We start from the raw sequence: 13,203 nt of genomic DNA on the forward strand, positions 1-13,203 counted from the left end.
AATTTGCATTTAAAGCTCTTGCTGTCAATGTAGTGGGGGGGAGGGTTCTTTAAATTTTATATTCAGATCTGCCTCCATTAATAATGAGCATCTTCACATGGAAATTGTTTATATAAACAATAATATTTTCACATCTTTGACACAGATAGTGGTGCAAGGCTGGCAAACTCATAAGAAAATGAAAGTACCTTAGTACATGTCCCACAGTTAGAGAGAGAAGCACTGCACAGCTGGTAGCAGTTCTTGTGATGCAAGATGTAGACCAATACGACACTAATATGGATGTGAACATGTGGATCTGGCTTGATATGGCTCTTTGCTCACTGAAAACCTGTCTTCTGACAATATAAAGTGTCTGAGGAAGTATTCAGATAGTAGAAATAGATCTTATTGAACGTACCACCTCCAAGCTAGTTTAAGCATGTTTGCTGTTTCTGTACTCAATACAGAGAGACATTCCACATACCTACACTTTCTGGACAAAAGCCCTATGTCCTGCAAGCCAGCGCAGTATAAATTAATTTTACAATATTATAGTGATTTACACCAACAAGTCTAGGGTTCAAGACCAGTCAGAAAATAAAGAGACAGATTTAAGATGCAGAAAGCATGTTTCAAGCAGTGTCTGAAGGCACTGCAGAGAATTTAAAGAGGAAGGCTTTAAGGCTATCAACTTGTCTGGCACTTTTCATAAGCATTAAATTATCTTAAGCAATCAGTAAAAGCCTTTATTTCTGAGGTGATGAGTGATACAACCCTGACTGATCCAAGTCTAGAAATGTATCATTTATGAAAGAAAAAGGAAACAAGAATCAAGAATCTCTAAACCTTTAAATCCGTTAATCCTCTTTGTTGCAAGGCTGTGGTACGGTGTTAGTCAGACGTCTAATTATACACAGGAACAATGATTGCCTTCCAGCATGATGACACAAAGCTTCACTCTGAGAGGTCATCAAATCCTGTCTCACTTTGTACATTTGCTTTTATTGGCCACCTCGCTCTTTGTGCCACCTCCAGCACCAGGAAGCAGATGGGACTTCCTTTCCATCCGGCAGCCAAGAAGGAAATGTTTGACTCTTTGACAGCCACAAACAGACAGCCAAGAGCTGTGGTGGAAGAGCACAGGAGGAGCTGACAGCTTCTCAGACAGTGCAGTGACTTCTGACTGGTGGACTATGAAGACTGCATATGTACTCTCCCATCCTACCCAAAACTGAGCATTCTTGAAAGATTAGAAATGTTTACCTCAGGTACAAATGGTGGAAATGGGACTAATTATTCTGGAAATCAATCTTGAGAAAAATCACTTGCTCACGTTAACCAGATACTAGCAATGACAAGACCATACTTGCTCTAGACTATATGTTTCCTGTGTCCTTCGTTCTGTGGCATTTTTTGTTGCCAGTCCATACTGCATTTTCATCATGCAGCCCTCCCTAGTTACATTTGAAACTTAATTTTGCTTTCTTGTTACATTAATACAAGGGAGAGGTTTCTCATCTAAGTACAAACCCCCCCCCAAACTGGGCCTCATTAATGAATAAACCTGTAAATTATTCAAATTCAGAACAACCTACCGTGAGTACTGCAGTATGGGGTACTTTTGGAGTATAACATGAATTTGAATTATCTTTGTTTTCTAACTTTCTTGCAATTAATTCTAAACAGATCTATAAATACAAATACAGTTCTCCCATAATATTAATACTTTTATCGACTCAACATAGAAGGCACCTCTAGAGATCAAACCTCCTATTCAAGGCAAGGACAACTAGACCAGGTTGCTCAGAGGCATGTCCAGATGGGTTTTGAACAGTCTCTCTAGGCAACCTTTTCAGTCTTTGGTCACCCTCAGTGTAAAAAAGGTTTTCCTCATGAGTAAATGGAGTTTCTTGTACTTCAATTTGTGCCTACTGCCATTTGTGTATTCACTGGATACCACTGAAATAACAATAATAAATATACATAATGCTAACACAAAACCATGAAATACTAAGATAAAAAGGGATAAAGAAACAAACCATGAGTCAAACAAAATTGATAATAAAATTAAGGACAGAAGAGATTATTAGACCAGTTCATGTGATCCTAGAAATCACAGACTAAGAAGTTTTATCAGGGCATTCCTTTACTGAGAATTGATTTTATGTTATTGAAAAGGGCATTTGATCTTGATAACAGAGAAAGCAAAAATTGTTGCATATTAAATTAGGTAGGATTAAAAAAAAATTTTTGTTTTGCACTCTAAATTTCTTCCTCTTTATATTGATGGAAACAGGTCCACCTGGTTTAGGTACTTAGTCTATTTATGTATGCACTTATTTGCTGTTATATGTTCTTAGTTTTGGTTGTGTGTTTTGCTTTTTTTTTAATTCCCAGGCCCTGCATTGTGTGTCACAAATGAGAGAAAAGTCCTGCATGAGCATCCAGCTTAGCCAGTTCTTTGTCAGGGTGGTTGGAAGTCTGAGCACTGTATAGATATCTTGCTGAAATTCTGTTTTCAAACTTGACAGAATTTTCCATGTCGGACTCTGTGAACTTTTTTTGCATTCACACTGTCTGTCTTCTTTACACTTCTTTTTGATGAGTTCTGCCTTAGTTTTAGCCTTCCTGACTGCTGGTGAGATCATACATAATGTTTTACCTCTGAGTAACTGGTCTCTTAGCTTTGTGTAGACCAAGTGGCTGTCTGTTCTCCCCCAGTATGGATAGGTACAATTTGGGTGTATATTGAAGCAGCCTCTGTAAATGCAGCATTTCATTTTCTCTACAGTCAGAATAAGGGTTTTTTCAGCATCCCTGGAAGCAATTCTGTTAGCTGAAGCCTGTATGTGATTTAAGCTAACTGGATCTCACCATGTGTCTTCTAGGAAGACTATGATTACTTTTGCCTCTGCATGATTTCTGCTGCATTTCCAGACCATTGATTTACACTTCTGCATTATGTAGCTTAGTGACAACACCGATTTTATGATAAATTTTATGGTCTGAAAAGTGTTCTGAGAATATTAAAATCAGCTATGCTGTACCATGATCTTATCTCTTTGCAAGCACATTTTAATTGCTGAAAAATAATTTTCCACAGACATAACTATCAGAAGAGACTCCTCAGTATAATGTAAGCGACAGCAGAATACAAAAATGAGCTTTAGAGCAGTTTTTCTCCTTAATTTAAAAAAATGCTATGAATCAACTTACTGACCAGGTAAGAGTTGAAAAAAAAGTACAGGGAAATAATAGCCTCTATTTAGCCAGATCACAACTATTTACACCTCTTCATGTTGCTAAAATATTCCCAACAGAACCAACAGTCCTTAACAAAAACAGAACAATCAGGGATTAGTGTCAATTACATTCCTTGGCATTTGGTAAAAATTAAATCATATCATGACTAAGGAGGCGAGTAGTTACCTCTGACATTCAGTTCTATCATTGTATGAAGCACTCAGAAGTTATGCCAGTTTTCAAAAATATATTTACATGTATTTTTAAGGTGACGTACTAACAATGATCTGCCCTGAAGTGCTGACAAGCAGTAACTATTAATTTCATGTGATTTATTATCTCCTTATAAATCTCAGATAAATATCTGAAATATTTCAAGCTGTCCAGTACTAGGGAGGTGAATAATGAGAAATTAATTACCTATTCATATTCCAATTTCCCTTTTTATTACATAAACATAGATATTTGCCAAAGAAATGTCTAAACCATGTGTGACACCAACTTTGTCTTTGTGACTGTTTCCAAAGAATGGGTAAAAGATTCTAACACTGTCCAGAAATATACCAATTCAGAGCTCATATGGTTTAGGTTTTGCCATGTGTGTCTTGCATTAACTATGATGGTATTTTGTAAAGTGGACTCATACCTAGTAATTATTCACTTAAAGAAAGGTGTTAGATCTGATTGCATACCATCACTGGGTTACTTCCAGTATTATTTAGAGAACTGATGATGGAAACCAGCAGGTAGAGTTGTGAGTTTACATATGTAAAATTTGTGATACTGACTGGATCAGATTCTGGCAAGTCAAAATGAAAAAATTTGCTCAATGCAGTCATAGAAAAAACCAATTAATTCAAGTATATTCTATCAAACTACAGTGATAAGGATTACATCTAAGATATTTTTATCTAAATCTAATATGATAGTGGAAGATCAGGAGCACTTCAAATATCTCTGCTGCAAGTATGTAAATTAGAAAGTATACTACTCAACTCTTCAAAACTCTACATTGAGCTGAATTCTTAATTTCTAGTTTTGTAAGATTCAGTCACATGAAATACAAATTGTAACTTCACCAGTCACTTACTGTCAACATTTTAATGTATGAGGCAGATGTGCTTTACAGAAACAGAACATTAAGAAGCCTTCAGCTTTTCAGTGAAAAATGCTTCAGGAAACTGCTGCATGTTAGTTCTGTCTCAAATATGAATATGAAGACAAGTGCCCAAATTTACAGCCTAATCACACTTGAAAAAAGTGAAAATTTTACAGATCATTTGGTCATTGGCGAGCTGAGGAAGAACAATGTTAAGTCTTGCAGGGGCTAATTCTAGGAAGGAAGGGATACACAAGACTTTAAATGGCCTACAGTTTCAAAGTCCAGTCTTCCTAAGGAAGATGCAAAATACATAGAAGAATTGCTAGGGTATGGTTATATTTTCTCCACATAGGAGATAGGACTTAAAGCTGCTTGGTGCTGCATGGTGTAAGGCTAAGAAAAATACCAATTTCCTGAAAGAACTTTTCTGAAACTCATCATTACTTACAATTTTATTGTTTAGGTGAGAATCCCTTCAGTTTCTGCTAACAAGACAATCTGATGGTTCATTATGAACAATTCCTATTCCATTATATTCTAATGGAAGTACATGTGACATTAGGAGATTGAAAAATAGACTTCAGATCACTTAACTGTCTTTTAGTATTCACTACAATGCAGATTTAATTTTACATGGGTTAGTCCAGAATGCTGAACAGTTATCATGGGTCTCTATCTCTTCTCTTTTGTAAAGACATTTAATATTTCAGCATTTTGTACCTGGGATATTAACCATGACTTCATAAAGTTCTTTCTGGGCATTTTTTTCTATGTTTGGGTAAGGATAAAAACAGGATAAGATACTGAGAAGTTTACATCCCAAGACATCTTCCCTTCTGCTTCTTGCCACAAAACCACCATATTTAAGGAAATGTGAAGCAATTTGTTCCAAGTATGTATGCATCTGAATGTAAAAACTTGGGTCATACTTATAGATGCTGTGCACATTGAGAAGAAAAACCAGACTAGAAGGTTTCAGAACTACTGCTTTAGTGTCCAAATACTATTTTGGGCAGCACATAAAAACCAAGCCAGTTAACTGGAAATAGCAAAAGTGGGACATGGTTCCTGTTTGATTCACTGCACCCGTATCCAATCTGAACTTGCAGATGAGAAAGCTTGAATGTGAGCCTCTCCATTCTTCATAAGGTCACTAAATTAAAAACATGTCTTTCTTTCATGTGTTTTGGCATTCTTCATTGTGATGTTAAAGCCTCAGCCTCAGTCAGATTCCAAATCAGATAAAAGCCCAAGCCTCAAGATTACTGATCTCATGATCAGCTGTGAATTCTACCACTAAAGCATATGATTTTTGGGCATCTTACCTAGCCAGTTGATAGGATATGCAAGTCTGTAGTTACACGACACAGGAACATATTTAATTCATTTTTCAGCATTTAGACCTACAAAAACATCTTCAAAATTTTCATGACATGAAAGGTCTTTTATACGTATTGATTAGCACAGAAGTACAAAGAAAATCACGTAATATTTCCATAGATAGCAATAGATCCATTTCTCTGTTAAATCTCCCCTTTTTTATATTATGTGATGAACATACAGCTTCTGTGAAAGTGTAAAATAATGATTTTCATGTAACTGATTTTTAATAAACAGGGCAATATCTTTGAGTTCATCTTTGACATTCTTTAGAATGAGTTTTCGTGATCATTGATCAAATTACGTATAAGTGATTATTAAAATAAAAGACCAATTTCTTTTATTGCTGCAATTTGCAGTGTTGGACACATAACTGCTCTGAATTATTCCTCATCCCAGTCTTGTCATGCTTCTATGAACAATCCTGATGACAGTTAAGAGACATAAAAATCTATTTAACAGGAGCCTAATTTAAAAAAGTTTAACTATTCCCTGTGATCAAAACGAAGCAGCCCATTCAGCAATCTTTATTTCAAAGTGATTCCGTGAGTAGCAATAACTTTCTTTGCTATTTTGGAAGTACTTTTCATTCTAGTACTATTTTCTTAAGTACTAAACAAGAATATATGTCAGTCTGTGAGGCTTTCCAGACTGGCATCCAGAATGACCTTTCAAGGTAATACATTTGAGTATCAGGCATAATCCATCTGCAGGCCAAATTAAGATCATTTATGTAAAAACACAGCTGTCTTGATAAAGGAAACCATACAGTTTTGCCAGACTATAATATTTGTCAGACTACAAGCAGCATGCTTGACATCTCTCATCCTGTTGCTTCAACCCTATCACCCCAGGAAAGAAAAAGAAAACAAATACAAAAGAATGGACCCCAACATCAGCAAAGTAAACAAACACCTCTTGCAAAGTAATGCTGTTACCAGAGTTGCCAAGCTACATAGATGTAAAACCTTCCATTCTTGCACTGGTAACAGAAATAAAGTACTCTGCTTGCTGCCTTTGCAAAAGTTAAAAAGCTTTTGAGCCTGGGGAGGAATTTTGTGGTTCTTTTTTTTTGTTTGTTTTCAATAACCAATTTAACCACTCCTTGTCTGTGAGAACATACAAGACTGTTTCTCCCCAAAACTATTCTTAAATAGATAAACCACTTAAACACCTATTAAAATGTTTTCATCTTCAAGACAGTATATGCTTAGGTGTTCTCCAGAGAAAGGTTTACTAAACTGAGGTCCAAAATAAGTATAATTGGTTCCTATATAAAATCTATATATGCATATGAACTGTACTGACATTCCAGACAGATAAAATCCTTATAACTGGCATTAAATGCTGCTGTATTGAAATTGTCAGCATCCAGAGGACTGTTTTTATATTCATAGTAGCAATTTTCTCTTGCAATACACTGTGGCCAATAATGAAATATCAAAATTCCTACTTAAAATAGGTGTTTTGTTGTTTTAGATATGAAAATCTTACTGAACGTTGTCCCTTGGTTATTCTGTGTCAACCACTTGTAACATGCTTAATTCATGACGTACAAGTATATACACCAAAAGTCCAAATTTAAGGCTATCCACTATAAAGCTAGTTAGAGTCAGAAGCTATGGTAGCTTTCTGCTAACCTAGCAGTTTCATGAATACCCTGGTAGCACCTATCTATATTTTGGCAACAGCAATTTACATCAAGCAATCAGACCTAAAAACTGGAAAACAATAATGTTTTGGAATTACTGTGGTGGGACATGACATAGAAATGCAGATCATCAGTTTTATATAAAGCATTTTTTACTTAAATATATGTATGCTGGTTTCATTGGCAATATTTAAAACACAGACGTGGTTCAAAAGCATCCTGCTTAAGGTTCTAAAAAGTAACTTCCCTTCAATTCTAACCTTATGATATATCTATGTGTAGTAATGACAAATCAAATTTAAGAAGACCATAGGAGCAACACTAATCACAAGTATGAAGAATATGAAAATTGTGCAAGAACAATAGTCACTGTTTCCAGGAAAAAAAAAAGGTAGAAATCTAAGATTAAATCTGAAAGAAATAATTACTGTAATAGATATGCAAATAAAACAAAAGGTTATCCACGAGAACATTACAGCCTGACAGAGCTGCAGCAAAATAGCTAAAAATTGACAAAGTCTTTTTGAAGAACTCAATCCCCAGGTATACTATATCTCAAACTGAATAAACTGACTGACCTAGAACATCATCTGCCTTCAATACTATTTCCTAACTTAAGGAAATTCTGGAATATATACAGAATATATATATATATATACAATCGGAGCAGTAGTTAATGAATATTAACTACTAATGAATGTATTCATTAGTCAATGAATAGTAGTAAATGAATATAACAGGAACAGTTAAGGATATGAAAAAATGCTTCCTGTCTAGAACAACAAACCTCCAAGATGACTTGTCATCCTGTGAAACAAGGCAAAGCCAAAATAGTGTAAACAAAAGCACTAAAGAGATAAGGCTATTACATGTGCACAAGTGAAGAATATTAGAGATCTGTTAAACATAATATTTTCCAATGTAATGGAAAAGTACAATCAAATAGAATTGGGTGGGAAAATCATTCTTCATCTCATTTCAGTCGATAGATAAGAATTTTAGAAATCTGCAGTGGAAAAATAACACTATTGCTGCTGTTATCGTGACTACTAATTTAGTGGTGTCAGTGTCAATTAGTGTGGCTACTTATTTCTGACAGTAAGACATTCTAATGGGATTTTCAGATGCACCTCTCACTTTTTGGTATATGAACACAAAAATCTCACTTCTGCCATAAAGAGGCAAGGAAATTAATCTTAAAAAAAAAAAAAGTAAGCTATGGTATGATACTTGCAGGCCTCCTCACAGAGAACAACAAACTAAAGACAAATGTATTTTAGCATAGGTACAGATCTACAGGTACCAATTAATGAAGAGAGTATCAGAATTTTTAAACTCCCAGGGTCTTTCAGATATAAAAACCAATATGAAATGATGTTTGCATATGTTAAATGCTTAAGCATTATGCTTGAGGAAAAAGCGATCATTAGGGATTCAAGACCACTGAGATTACTTAGAGCCAGACACCAGAACTCTGAAGCACTCTGATCTTACTACCAAAATTACACAAATACAGTTTAGGCAAATCACATGTGCATAGCTGCATTTTAAGCAAAGGCAGTCTTTGAGTATGAAAATATGGCAGATTAACGTGACCCTCAACTCATTTTGAAGCAACAGTAAAGTTAGTTACTAACCCATTTTAACAAAAGAACTGGGAAGAACTGCAAAGCAATTATATACTGACAGAATGATAGCTGCATGGCCTCTGTTGAGATGGTCAAAAATTAGTGGAGGCATTGCACAGGTCTCACTAGAATGATGGAATTACAAAGATGAGATAAATAAATGCACCACCAGAAGCTAAAAGACCGAAGACCCAGAGCATTGAGAACAAAATAATCTCTGAAGTAGAAGCCTGGACTCAGAATATAAGAAGTGATAAACTGCCCCCAAAATTATCACTGAGATCTCCAAGTAGGTGAACAACTGTTACATGTGTGCAGACATAAGAGAAGGAAAATTTGCTGCATTTTTTTAACAAATCTTTCAGGAACCTAGGCATGGACTTCTCACCACACCTACAAACCCAATTACAATTTCACTACAGAACATTGCTCACACTAGCTAAAGTATAAAATAGCTAAATAGCTAGCTAAAGTATAAAATACTGCAGCAATGTGCATAATGGCAAAAACAATGAAATATTTAAATAAACACAAACAGTATCTGATATCAGCTGACAGAATCCAAGAGGAGACCATTTTCTGTCTGCTATCTTGCCACAGAACATATCACTACTGAACACAGATAAATTGGTTATTCGGGTGCAAGGTAATTTTTTTCTGGCTTTGACTCAATTATTTTTATTTTATTATTCTATTTATTATATTATACTCAAAATGGAGTCAGAATTGACCTATTCCTGCAAAGAAGTGTAATCATAATTAATTAGTGTTTATAATGAAACAAAATCTAGTCAAAGTATATTCAAACGGTTCTGAAAAATATCTCTTGTGTATACATTCTACCTTATAAATACATCTTCCTCTAATGGCAGAGAAAAGAAGACACAGGAAGGTTAAAGCCTATTCTGGCAGGCAAGCTAATGACTGCCCAGACGTTGGTTGTGTCAAGCTAGACACAACCAGAGCATTTCCTGAGCATAAATTGAATGCCTGCCATCAGGTTTTATAACTGTAGTGGGTTGACCCTGGCTGATGCCAGGTACTCACTACAGCCACTCTCCCACTCCTCTCTACAATTGGACAGAGGAGAGAAAGAAAAAACAGCTCAGGATTCATGAGTTAAGAGCCTTAGGAGAGGTCACTTACTGAACACCATCACAGGTAAAACAGACTCTAAGTGGGGATATTAACTGAATTTATTACTAACAGAATCAGAGCAAAACAGTGAGAAGTAAAATAATCTTAAAACCACCTTTCTCCCCACCCCTCCTTCCTTCCATATTCTCCCTCCTACCCCCCAGCAGTGCAGGGGGACAGGGAATGGGGGTTATGGTCAGTTGTTGTTTCTGCCACTGCTCAGGAAGAGGAGTCCTTCCCCTGCTCCCGTGGAGTCCCTCCCACTGGAGACAGTCCTTGATGGACCCCATTGGCATGAGTCCATCCCAAAGGCAACAGTTCTTCATGAAACTGCTGTCCCATGGATCACTCCTCCATGGGGTGCAGTCCTTCACAAATGAGCTGTACCGACGTGGGTCCCCCATGTGGGCCATGAGTCCTACCAGGGAAAAACCTGCTCCAGCGTGGGCTCCTCTCTCCACGAGCTGCAGGTTCCCGGCAGGACCTTGCCCCATCTTGGGCCTCCCACGGGGTCACAGCCTCCTTCGGATATCCACCTGATCCAGCATGGGCTTCTCCATGGGCTGCAGGTGGGTCTCTGCACCCCAGTGGTCCTCCATGGGCTGCAGGGGCACAGTTGCTCCACCATGGTCTTCACCATGGACTGCAGGGGCCTCAGCTTTGGTGCCAGGAGTACCTTCTCCCACTCATTCTGCACTGACCTTGGTTCACATGTTGTTCACATGTTTTCACTCTGCTCTTCCCTGGCTGGAATTCTTTTCATGGAATACCTTTCGTTCTTAAATATGTTATCGCAGAGGCATTACTATCACTCTTGAGTGGCTTGGCCTTGGCCAGGGGCAGGAAGCCCATCCTGGAGCCAGCTGGAATTGGCTCCACCGGACAGGGGAAGCTTCTAGCAGCTTTTATCAGAAGTCACCCCTGTAGTGCCTCCCACTACCAAACCTAGCCACAGAAACCCAGTACAATAACTCCTGGTGGTAAGTATTGAATTTGAGCTCGTTCCCAAATAGAGAAGCTTGTCTTTATTTACATATTTTGATGGCACTGACTGATTTGGGCCCTTACCATATCCTACAACAATATCTGAAGTAACAGTACCTTTCATGATTGTATTGTAGCCATCCAAAGGGGGATGCATGGTGTGACATGGCACTGGAATGTGACCCTCATATCTCAGATATTGGATGAGGATAAGCACGAAATAAAGTGCAGGAGAGATGGTCATTCAGATGGCGTTGTCAATACTGAACTACTAGGCCATTGAGCAATGACTGGTTATCATCAGTATGTTTGGAGTGTGATACATTGTGTTAGCAAAGCCCATGATGACTGCTCAGAACAACCAAGATTCAGTTAGACTGAGCCCACTGACAGCACACTCCAAAACCTCTAGCCATTGCCTGAGTCTCAGAGGGCTGTGCGGGTATAGGATTGCATCTCCTATAAACTATCAGATGGTGTCCAGCTGTCCTTGCAAAGAACTTCAAAGTCTTCCCCTCCAGAGGGGCAGGTTATCCTTCATATATCTTGCTCTACCTCTAGCCCTTCCTGGCACTCACTAAACCTAATGTGTTACAACATACTCCTTCACAGTACTAGCACACATAGAATTTTCCTACAGATGGTGATAAAGCTAAAGGAAGCAGATTTGTTGATTCTTTCAAAAAGAACTATCCAGAAATATGTTTGAAATCAATTTGGAAACAGGTAATATTCAATGTGTGAATCTTTCTGTAGAGAAAAGAGTAGCTTCAAGCAGTATTGCTATTTAAATTCATTTACCTGGTTTAGCTTCTAGATAAGAAAGAATTCAGGGAAACCATCGTGAGAAGCTGTACTAAAAAGGTCTAAGAAAAAGGGGGAAAAGGTATTTCAGCAGCAAATATGCAAAGAAGGAGGTTTCATGGAAGACTAAAGAGAGAGAAATTTGTAGTTTAAAGAACTATCACATTAATGGGGTTGTCAACCATAAGAAGTCATGAAAGGCTAAGAAGAGACTCTTAAGACATGGAAATTTTCCATTTTGAAGACTGTGAAATAAAGAAGTTACTTAGAAATCCTGGTCTTCACTCCTCCACACACCCTTCAGCATCAAGTATTCCCTATGAGCCCCTCAAAACACAAACACAAGTTAGAGAACTGTGCTTTGATTGAAGTACCTGCTTTAGAAGGATAAGTTAAAAATGTAAAGAGTCAGAAAGCTTTTGGCAATTTGAAAAAGAGGTGATGTGCTTCTGAAGGTGCAGAAAAGATGAATTATGTGTCCCATGATACAGATAAAACATGGATTCCCCTTTCTTTCACTAGGGCTTTTTGGTCCTCATAACTAAGATATGGATATAACATGGATAAACACATCTCACAAGATCAAGATTATACAAGGTTGCAAGCTAAAGGAGATAAATAATTGCTTATTTTTTCCTTCAGTCTCTTGCTTAACTGAAAGAAGCAGCCTTTTTAAAGTCAGTGGTGCGTATGAAATGAAAGTGGTAGGAATGACTAACGCTAGAGCAACAAAGCCATTCTCAAACTACTAATTCACTCATTAGATACAACTTTATAAAGATTTTAACAAAAACTATTGCCTAATAAATTAAAAGCACTCAGCCCTCCTAGCAATTTGCAGTAGAAAGGATGGACAGTTTTCACTGAACCCTTTCATATTGAATTGCTAAATTTGATATGTCCAATGGGACTAACAAGTTAGAAAAGTGAGAAAGTCTAAGGGAGATTCCATAAAAAAGTGACACTAAAACCTAGTGCTATACAACTTGTATAGCAAGAACAGAGAGTCGAAAAAAATTCACATTACAGAAAATGTGTAGCTTTTTAAAAACAATTTGCACATTTATGTGTTTTTATTCTTATTTTCCTTACTCTAATTATCTCTTCTTCAGTATACAGCTATGCGTGTGGCACCTTACAAAGATAATATGAATACCATTAAGGTTGGAAAAGACCTCCAAGATCATCAAGTCCAAAGAGCCATCTAAGCTCTCTTGCATTATCCCAGAAGAATGTTCAAATACAGCAGTAGTGCTAGTAATCTTTGCATAACTAGAAGTGAGCATCCTCAT

The sequence above is a fragment of the Chiroxiphia lanceolata genome, chromosome 3, assembly GCF_009829145.1.
Source record: "Chiroxiphia lanceolata isolate bChiLan1 chromosome 3, bChiLan1.pri, whole genome shotgun sequence".
Taxonomy (NCBI): Eukaryota; Metazoa; Chordata; class Aves; order Passeriformes; family Pipridae; genus Chiroxiphia; species Chiroxiphia lanceolata.